The sequence below is a fragment of the Phoenix dactylifera genome, unplaced genomic scaffold (genome assembly GCF_009389715.1).
Source record: "Phoenix dactylifera cultivar Barhee BC4 unplaced genomic scaffold, palm_55x_up_171113_PBpolish2nd_filt_p 000204F, whole genome shotgun sequence".
Taxonomy (NCBI): Eukaryota; Viridiplantae; Streptophyta; class Magnoliopsida; order Arecales; family Arecaceae; genus Phoenix; species Phoenix dactylifera.
Window position 1 is genome coordinate 540,474 of NW_024067722.1, and position 10,706 is coordinate 551,179.

Here is a 10,706-nt window from a genome sequence, read left to right on the forward strand (position 1 = left end):
AATTTTTTCATATGCAAACATCTTGTTGCATTATGGTATTTTCGTGAATGAATGTCACGTCCCAAATTCGAGGCATAATACGTCCATGATACCGAGGAATACAACCTACGATAACACAAAGTCAACCACTACATTTAGCTTTCAAATCCATTTCAAACAAAATATAATAAATAAAAGTCCAATTTCACCATCCATTAAATAAAACTAAAAAAATACTAGTTCAAAGTGACTAAATCCAAATATAAATACCAAACCCATAATTCTCGAAATTTAGAAAATTATTAAGCTACAAATTCATAACCAACTAAAGAACTAAAATTCTACAAATTGCCAAGCTTGACTGTGCAAACTTCAAGCTTGGACCATACTTCATCCTTATTGATCCTATTCATCCAAAAAAAATAAAAATACAAATATGTGAGTGACATAGTTTAGTAAATAAATCTTACACTACCTTACTGAAACAAGCATTAGTTTTTATGTCAATACATCATTTAAAGAAAATACCAAATATTGTAAAAATAAAATATTTTATAATATAATATATTAAAGCAAGTCATAAAGTAAATAATGCACGAACAAATCATCAATATTTCTTAAATATGGTTTTAAGTTTATTTTACAAATAAATTCATAATCATTTTTCCGCCATTTAGCTATATTATAGTTCAAAATATTACTCATAGATTTTCATGCTACGATCAGTTTATACCCGTAATAGGGTAATATTTCATAATCGACAAAGCTTCATGTTTCGTATGCCAACTTTATATCCGCTGGCAGGGTCGTGTTTCATATGGATGCTAGTTCCGAGTGTCGATCTTCCCCAAGTTTAAAAAGTTTTACATAGTGATCTAAGAGCTTTAAGAATGTGTATATATATATATATATTCTTAAAGTATACGCATAAATAGATGATAAACACTAAATAGCATGATTAAATTTATATCTTATAAACAAGCTATTTTTATTAAAAATATTTATGAAACTATTTTTCATAATAAAGCATGATTTTCATAATACATGTGCTAATCCATAATTTTTTAAAAGAAAATAATATCTTCATTAGCAAACCATATAAATAAAAAATATGATAATTTCAAAATTAATAAAGAGTGCAAGATTTACTTACCTCTTTCACCTTAGATCTTCAAATGTTACTAGGCAAATCTGTTAGCCCTATTTAAAAATATTAAAAATAAAATTAATTTTTATTTGATGATTTTGATAGAATTAAAATAATAAGAGAAGACTTGACTGGGCGCACATCGATTCCAGATGGGTCAAGTCTAAGTGACTCGATCAATAAATTATAGGGCATGGACTCAATTGGGGCCAATGTTTCCATGTCATCCACGGAGGAGGACAGTGGCAGCAGCATCAAGGGGGGGTATGAATTCCTTTTCGGGCTCGTTTGGTTCGCGGGAAAAGAAGGGGGGAAAGTGTGGTCAACGGGAAAGTAATGAGATGCCTCTTGTTTGGTTGGAGTTTTCAAAGGAGAGAGAAGGGAAAGTTGTATTCCCATGGGAATATGATTCCCACATTTCATGGAAAAGTCTTTCCCATGAGAAACATGGGAAAATTACTTTTCCATGAGGTGGGAATAACTCCATTTTTACTTTTTTCCAAAAAGTCCCTTCAGCATTAAAGAAGCATTAAAGAGGCATTAAAAACCTAATTTTTATTAAGGGCATAATAGGAATTATACATAACTTTCCTAGGAAAGTGGATGGCCAACCAAACATAAGCACTTTGGAAATTTGTCACTTTTCCATGGTCAACCAAACATGCCAAAAGTACTTTCCTAGGCATCCTCTTCCTAGGAATTTGTTTCCCAGGAATCATACCTACGAATTTGCCAATTATGAGTTGGGCGCTTTAACCATTCAGCCATGGGCGAGTGAACTAGGTCTTTTTTTGGGTCCTATGAGGGAAAATGCTTCCCGCGAACCAAACGAGCCCTTCGTTTCTTGTTTCTGAGTTGTTTTCTTTGAGACAGTTATTTAATATATGCATTTTTCTAGAACGAGGATAGTGAATGTTGTGCCAAATTAGGGGTTCTTTCATGATGATAGGATTTTCTATGGGCATAGTAATAGGATGCTGCAATTTCGGAGGGAGAAAAGAGAGAGAAGGAGATGCGATCATCATCGGTGAAGGGCTATAGAAGAGAGGGGGTACCTTTTATAGGGGAGCCATAGGGTACCCGATGACCCTATGACTCCTATATTCGGCCAAAATCGCTAGAGAGGAGGAAGACTCCTATCATTGGCTGGCCACGCACTGTAAACACACAGTCAACCCTTTTTGGGCTGAGCTTGGGTGGTCAAGTGAAGCGAGCCCAAGCCTTCACAATGATTGTTGAAAAAATATAACACAACTTTATACTATAATACGATGCAAATGGAGTTTCTATCATCTGCCAAGTAGCATTCAATATATTGTTTTCTCAACAATACCTAAATGTGAAACCATTTTTAATTCACGTACATGAAATCAGTGTGCTGATGAAAGGGGGTAAGTTTGAGTTCTACCGTTGTTGAGAACATATTGGGTATTATACATCAAAAAATCAACAAACAACAGCGGCAAGGATCAATAAATCGATTATTGGAGATGAACCAAGTAAAGAAGGTGGTGCTCCTAGTTAAAACAATAACATCCTTTGGACTACATTATGCAGTAAAATATAATAGAGGTAGATTAATTTGTGTTCGTAGTTGCACGCTGCAGGCTTTGTTTCCCAACGTTGTTGATAAATATGCAGGAAGGTATAAAAGCAACACGAAAAGAAGCTAAATTTGGCCAGTGATTGTGAATACGCCATTAGATTGCTTATTTTAGTATTTACTTTTGCAAGGTTATCGATTTGATGAACGAGGGGTAAAAAGCAAATTACATATCAATGGAGGATGAAATTGTTGTTTAGTTCGGCACCAAGAGAAAATAGACCTTGTCAAGAATAATTCAATCTTGATTTTTTTAACAAATAATAAAAAGGAACAGTTCCCTTCATCATGTGGAGTTAGCCACCAAAGTAAGCAAGCCTTCAAACTCTTCGATGTGGGCACCTTACCATTCTCAAAACGCCAGCCAAGATGGGACCAACCATGGAAAGCACCAGGGAATTCAACCATTATTCCTCACTTTGACCGTATCATCTATTGGTTAAGACCCATTCCAATTCCAATGGATGGCCGAATGGTTTACGAAATCAAATAAATTGAGTTATGGCTCGTGCAATTTGACCAGACCGGTTTGTCAAACCGCCCCGGAATTACTTGGTTTTGGCTCGTTCTCATCTCCCCCCTCCAGGAGAAGCAAGGGATAAAGATAGCGTGTCGTCCGACGGTAAAACGTAACGCCGCTGGTCCAACGTCCTTATCCGGGGTTGTGGGACCCACTCCCACACGGCACGGACAACTCCTCCCCACCTGCTTCCGCTTCGACCATGCAGCTATGTGGCAAATGACTATTAGCCCGAAAAAAGTGTTTGCTGTTGGCGACCACGTCACACGATTAGGTGAACGGTCCAGAGATAATATTGGCCCGGCGAATGAGAGCACTAATTTGGAATTTCGAAAACGAATATCGCATTCTTAGCGACGAAGGAGGAGATCGGAAATTAGGTGTCTATTCTTTTTAGGAATCAAAGAAAATAAAAAAAGGAAAGAAAGGAAAAGTGATGAAGAACTTATTGGGGGCACCTGATGGCGCACACGAAGTTTCCCTGTATCTGGGTCCGTCTGTTATGATGCTTGTTCGGCAAATCATAAATCACCGTTCATCCGCTCATTAGTACAAATTTCCAAAGTCCTTCTTGCCACGTGGCAGAGCCCCATCGGGTGTATCGCAAAGGCTTCCACATAGCATTACTTGGAAAGGTACGGCGGCGACGGCGGCGACGTGTCTTTGTACAAACGCGACAAACAGTCGGCCCTGTTTGCATGCCACCGATCAAAACTAAGACCCATACCTTCCCTAAACAGAAGCCACTCATTTGCATTATAACTACAATATTGCCACCCACCAGACCAAGCGAGCAATCGCGATTTCCCCATTCGAATTTAATCTGCCGCCTTGATACCCAGAGCACAGCGGCAATTTCGTCAATTAACAGACATAAGAGGGCACTCGGGTAATCAGCGTGAGAGCAGGCAATGGCAATTTCGGAATTATGATAAAGGGCAGGGGCGTTCATGTAAATCGAAACAGATCTCGCTTCCGTTTCGACGGTGTACTTTTCCGTTTTACGTAAAACGCGTCAAAACGTATGAAATAAGATAATAAAATATATAAATAAAGCCAGTTCTAGCGCTCGTTGTTCCCCCTATCATTTCCCGTGAGAGAGAGAGAGAGAGGAGAAAAAGAGGAGAAACCCCCTCTCTTTCTCTCCGAGAGGAAGCCTCCCATCGCTTTCGTTCTACTTTTATCCTCCTCGGCGCCGATAGATCTAGGGTTAGGGCTAGTGTTTTAGGAGGGGGGAGATGGGGCAGCAGTCGCTGATCTATGGCTTCGTGGCCCGGGGGACGGTGATCCTGGCGGAGTACACGGAATTCACGGGGAACTTCACCAGCATCGCCTCCCAATGCCTACAGAAGCTCCCGGCGAGCAACAACAAGTTCACCTACAACTGTGACGGCCACACCTTCAACTACCTCGTCGAGGAAGGATACAGTGAGCCCCCGATCGCCTTCCTTCGATTTCGCCTTTATTGATTACTTTCTTGGTGGAATTCTTCCTGATTTGCTTCCGATTCGTGGTGTTGTAGTGATATTTTGGTTATTTAGTTGATTCGTGTTCGATTCTAGGGTTTGGCGATGCTAGGTTTTCTTTTAGGTATGTGTTGGTAACTATGGCTAGATTTGGTTGCTCTATCTGTTCTCTAGAATCCTTGCTTCATGATCAATGTCGAGATGATTTGTTTTGATTCCTGTTATTCTGGCTGAGCATAAAGAGGAGAAGAACCAGCATGTGGCTTTTCTAGTTATGTTTGCGTGTTTAGATTGTTCTTATGGTTTTGCTGGATCTAAAAATTTACCTGATTGGGAGAGAAGTGGTAAGTATAATTTAGCTTACCACCTTATCTCTTTCTTCTCGGTATTGATAAAGTAACAGTAGTGCAGATTTAATTGCAAGGAGTTGGAAGATCTAGATAGTTGAAAGAAAGAAGCTTGGATGGAACTTTTACTGCATCCTACTTGATTTGGTCATGCCATTTTATATGAGAAGAATTTTCATTCTGGTAGTTTTTGGCCATAATTGTATATAATTTTCTGAGTGCGTACTTTTAATTTTCGAAGATCTAGTCAATACTTGGTTCTGTCACTTTGTGTTACTGTGAATCAGTAAATAATTCTTAAACTTATCGGTGCACTTTGGTGATAAGTTTGCTAATTCAGTGTGCGGATTTCATATGAGGTCGTGAGGGTTGAACCATGCAGTGTTTTGGTTGGCTTAGTCCCCTTTACTTCAAATTCGAAACTCGAAACTGCAGTAAGAAGCCCAGATTCCTTCTGTGCAGAGATCTGTGTTGGCCTGTGATGGAGATTCTTGCTGGAGTTTTTCTTCCCCTTCATCTTTTTTAATTTTTGAAGCTCCTATCCTTTGGCTGGATCCTGTACATTAAATGTTAGTACTCTAATGAAAGATGTTGCCTTGGATAGAGATTCACCGCCAATTCATATTGTTGACATCAGTTTGAGGCTCACCTAAAAATTGAAGTACTAGAAGATTTTGATCTATCCATATCGCCAATCACATGTTTGAGTTTATATACATTGTTAGAAGGTTTGCAAGCTAAGGCAAAAGCATGTCTTTTAAACGAAAAGCACGACACAGTTCCTGTTGGGGAGTTTTCTTGTACTTTATGAAACAGCTTACTCGAAGGAATAAGATCATGGTTAAAAGCTTTCTATTTTTGATGGCTGAAAGACTGCAGTTCTTGCATGTGCATTTTTTAAAAATCTTCCTGCCAATCAAGCAACTCCACTGTTATGGATGAAGAGTTCATTGATTTCATTTACAAACTAGCTGGCACAATGCTGGAAAAATTATAGGTCCATGGATGTACTTACACATACTAAGCTGAAGGCTCTGGATTTTTTGAAAAATGTAGACACCAGTTTTTATATTGTTTATGATATTTTTTTTGGCTGAATCCATGCTGCAAAAGCATGAAATGCAAGATTTGGATGATCTTCCTGTTATGACATACGAAGAGGTCATAGTCAATTGCTTGGAACTTTTTAGAATGTCTTTCATGACTTAATGGTTAATTCCTGAGCTGCTAATGTTATCATGTTATCTATACGCATTTCTTTTTGCACGTGGAGGTAGTTAATATCTGTATATTATTGCATATGCTATGTTCACTATATTCAGCACCTGCATTGGGTTATTTTCCTGGATTATGTTGTCATCTTAGAAATAGAACTGTTTAATTCTGTGCTACATCATTTAAGCCCTGTAAATTTCTCTCTTTAATAAGCATTATAGTTTGGTCGGATGAAGTATGGCTGGTTTTTTTGCTGTAGGATGAGTTCAGTTGTAAATTACACTGTTGTGTTTCCAGTTGACCTTGTATTCTCTTTTGTTTCACATCATATCATGCATGTGCATTTTTCTGTATAAAATGGATAGGAAGCTTTTTCTTCTTCATTGTTATCAGTGGTCTTTCTTGTATAGTTTCTTATATTGCCTTCTTCCTCGCAGATCATAAATTCTGTAATTGATGTTGGGCATTTATTCTACTTTCTTAGGGGAGTATATGTTGTGTAATTTAAAAGATGATAGTTGCATTTTATTTTCACTCCAAAACACTAACATGATAAAAGAAAAATCATTATATCCATCAAAGAGAGCAAATATGACAAAGCCATCACCCAGACCTTATATTTTCTTGCCCGTATCTTCTAGCGTGTATTACATGGTATGCCCAATGTCATGATATTTTTGTGCAGAAAAAGAGTAATCAGTTGTTGTTCCCTCCACAAATTGATATGTATTGATGTCTGTGCACCAAGATCTAAACTGATGCCATTTAGGAATAATTCTTTGTTGTCAAGAGCAACTTTTCTCTCGGTATTTGGAAGTTAAACTGGTGACCAGTTGGACACCTTTAGCTTGGTGGCTGACAATTGAGCAGATTTAGCATCATGATCTTATTTGGTATGGGTAAAGTTTGCCTGGTAGTGCCAGCTGCAGGTAGTATCAGGTTTTATGATTAGGACACCTTTATAATGGTTTGGTAGTTGACAATTGAGCAAATTTAGCATCATGATCTTATTTCATATAGGTAATGTTTGCCTAGCAGTGCCAGCTGTGGGTAGTATCGAGTTTTATGATTGGATGTCCATGGTAGGTGATTGAGATCTTGAAGGTTGTTGATAAAAGTTTGGGTATATGGAGGTCTCCTTTTCTAATCATCTCAATTGTTTTTTTTGTTATGCAAGGCATGATAAGAATTATTGCTTTGGGAAGTGCTTCTGGAGAATAATTGTGGCTCATGTTGTTCCATTACTGCAGATTTAAATAACTTCAGTATCCTATACTGTACATTACTTCAATTGGGGCTTTAAATCATTTAGGTATTTTCCTGGATTGGGTGGATTAGAAGTTTATAGTTGTGATGTTTGATTGATTGGTTCCTGGAGAACATAAACTAGTACTACAATGAACAAGTCTGCTTCAAATAAATTGGCAAAACAAGGGTCAATCTTTGGAAATGATAACTGTATAAAGAAACCATAGTTGTACTAGAGTAGGTCTTGAGTGGTATTTTATTTGTTGCAGTGCAAGATGTGTAATGACAGTGAGAACAGTCGGATACACTCAGTTGAGGGTATGGGAAATTTGTTGTTCAATAGAATTGGCAACAGTGTGTGGTCTGAGGTTAAGCTGGGCATAGTCACATGGTTAGGCTGTTATTGAAAGAGTGATAATAGTAAATGATTTCTTATTATAGGTACTGTGGTATTTGAAAGTAGAGGCATATGATACTATTTCTTTTAGCACATTGAAAGTCTAAGCAGAATTTTGGTTGTAAACTCTGAGAAGCAACGGTAAGCCTAACCGTTTGGTGCTACAAGTGATTAAATCCCTTCTGATTTGTATTTTGTGGCTATCTGATTTTGTGCTTCCAGGACCCTTGATGCTACTCTTAGACCCATCTTTTGATAGCTTTCAACCTTGTCTTTGCTGAGCGTCATGTTTAGCATTAGCTTTATGTCTGTTTAGCTTCTTTGTGCTTTGTAATGTTTGTCTTCCAAATAGCTGGGATTCTTGAGGCTGGTCAAATAGATGGATCCAAATTTGGTGGGTGGACAATAGTCTTTTGGTATTATGGGCTGGTTTATCGTCCTTCCATACCTTACATGAAGGATGTATTGTGGTCCCGGTTCATGCTTTAATAGTTTCTTTAAATCGAAAAAAGCACAGTGCTATTTAATTATGCTGGATAATCTGTCAGGAGAATTTTGCATATTTAAACTGAGAACATGAATATAAAAGTTCTTTACCATTATGCACTCATTATTAGTGGGTAAAATCCATCTGGGATATTGCAGCATATTGTGTAGTTGCAGTTGAGTCAGCCGGCAGACAAATTCCCATTGCCTTCCTGGAGAGGATTAAGGATGATTTCATCAAAAGATATGGAGGAGGAAAAGCTGCAACTGCTGCAGCTAACGGCCTCAACCGAGAGTTTGGGTATATTTTTTCCTTGCTAACCATTCAAAGATACTGCTGTGATTTTATGTTTCTTTTGATGGCAAAATCATTGACTAACGTTAAAAAAATATTCACTAAAATTTCAGGCCAAAACTGAAAGAGCACATGCAGTATTGTGTGGATCACCCTGAGGAAATAAGCAAACTGGCGAAAGTGAAAGCGCAGGTCTCAGAAGTTAAAGGAGTTATGATGGAAAATATTGAAAAGGTACATCATGGTATCTCTTTTAATGGTTTAACTTGTGATTATTTTAATGATTTTGTTGTCCTTAATTATGGAATGTTGCCAGTAATTCCCTTTTCCTTGACAAGTAGCATAATTAATTCCTTTGAGAACATCTTTTTAGGTTCTTGATCGTGGGGAGAAAATCGAGTTGCTTGTCGACAAAACTGAAAACCTTCGCTATCAGGTCTGTAACTTACGTTCACCAACCCTTAGTAGGCATCTGGATGTTTTCTTGGATTTGCTTCTGGCAGTACTATTCGTGGACAGGGATGGTTTGCATTCAATTTCGTTTTTTGGTGATTATTTTTTCCCTCAAGGCTGTTCAACATTAAATTGTTTTCTTGTGTTTGGGGTTTGCAGGCTCAAGATTTCAGGCAGCAAGGAACAAAGATGAGAAGGAAGATGTGGTTTCAGAACATGAAGATAAAACTGATCGTCTTGGGCATCATCATTGCATTAATCCTCATCATAATTTTGTCCATTTGCCATGGCTTCAAATGCTAGTATGAGCGGATATGAGATCACTGCACCTCCCTCTCCCACTCAAACTGGTGCTTTTGAGTATAGTGATATCATTTGCTACTACATAAAAAACTAGTGCTTGGTTGATGAATTGTGGTTAAGTGTTCCCCCTTGTGAATGAGTATTTTCATTCTAATATTTTCTTGCCTGTTTGGGAACTGGGATCGGATTGACTACGTAATTTGGATATCATTCCTGTATAGCCTTGAGTGCTATTCTTTCTTAATATATCGAGTAGTCGTTCTCTTTTTATGCCCTATTTTCTCGGTATGGATATTTTGTTGATGCCTGTGAATTGATGATGTATTGAACTGATGGGATGGACGATTTGCTGCTATCTCTTGGTTGTTGGTTACTGGCATATGAAAGCCAGACGCAGACGGACATGACCATTGAGTAAGTCAAACTGGAACAGAGTAGATTGATGGAAAAGATGTGGAGCAGTCTCTTTACATCTCCTTCAGTTTGTCTCTTCTCCTTCGCTTTGTCTCCTCTCTGACTCTTATCTGTTCACTTTGAATTAATTCCTGAGCATATGACCCCTCCCATTGTGTACTTTTTGTGATGTGATTCGGAGTAATGGCGATGTTTATTGGATCTGGGCCATGAAATTGTAGTGTAGCAATGGTCTGATAATCGTTGGACGGTCGTGTATGCTTTGGAGCGATTTGTCTTGTGATTCCTGTACGAGTAGTTTGTCACCCTGTTAAACAGTTGCACTTTATGTATAAATACCCATTTTTTGATAGCCCATTTTTTGATAGCCCAAGAAAGCTGAAGAGGCACCGGTCTGTTCCAAGCTGATGCTATTATAGCGAGCGATGGGGGGCTTCTCCCTTAAAAGGGCAAAGGAGTTTACATTAATATTTGTAACTAAATTATACCATATTATAAGATTAGAACTCAAAAATAACTGAAAATGACTAGTTAGTTTTTTTTATTTTTTTGTCTCGTACAATGAAGGGAATGTAAATGACTAACAGAGGGAGGTTTCCGGTTACGTAGGCTGTTGCAGGCTCGGTTGTCGACGGGTCTCTTGCACGGAATTTGCCAGGAATAACGAGGGAATGAAATAATTACGGGTGCAGAGCCCGAGGCAATAAGGGTGAAGCTAGTATTTACATACGTGTACGTATCTCTGTATCTACGTACGTATGTACGTACATGAACGTACATACGTCTCTCTTCTCTCTCTTCGAAATATTTATAATTTCAAAAATACCGAGCTT

General features: G+C 38.1%; 1 pseudogene; it reads left to right on the forward strand.

The window, feature by feature from the left end:
* Positions 1-4,320: 4,320 nt before the first annotated feature.
* LOC103712088 lies at positions 4,321-9,729 on the forward strand (annotated as a pseudogene).
* Positions 9,730-10,706: the final 977 nt, after the last annotated feature.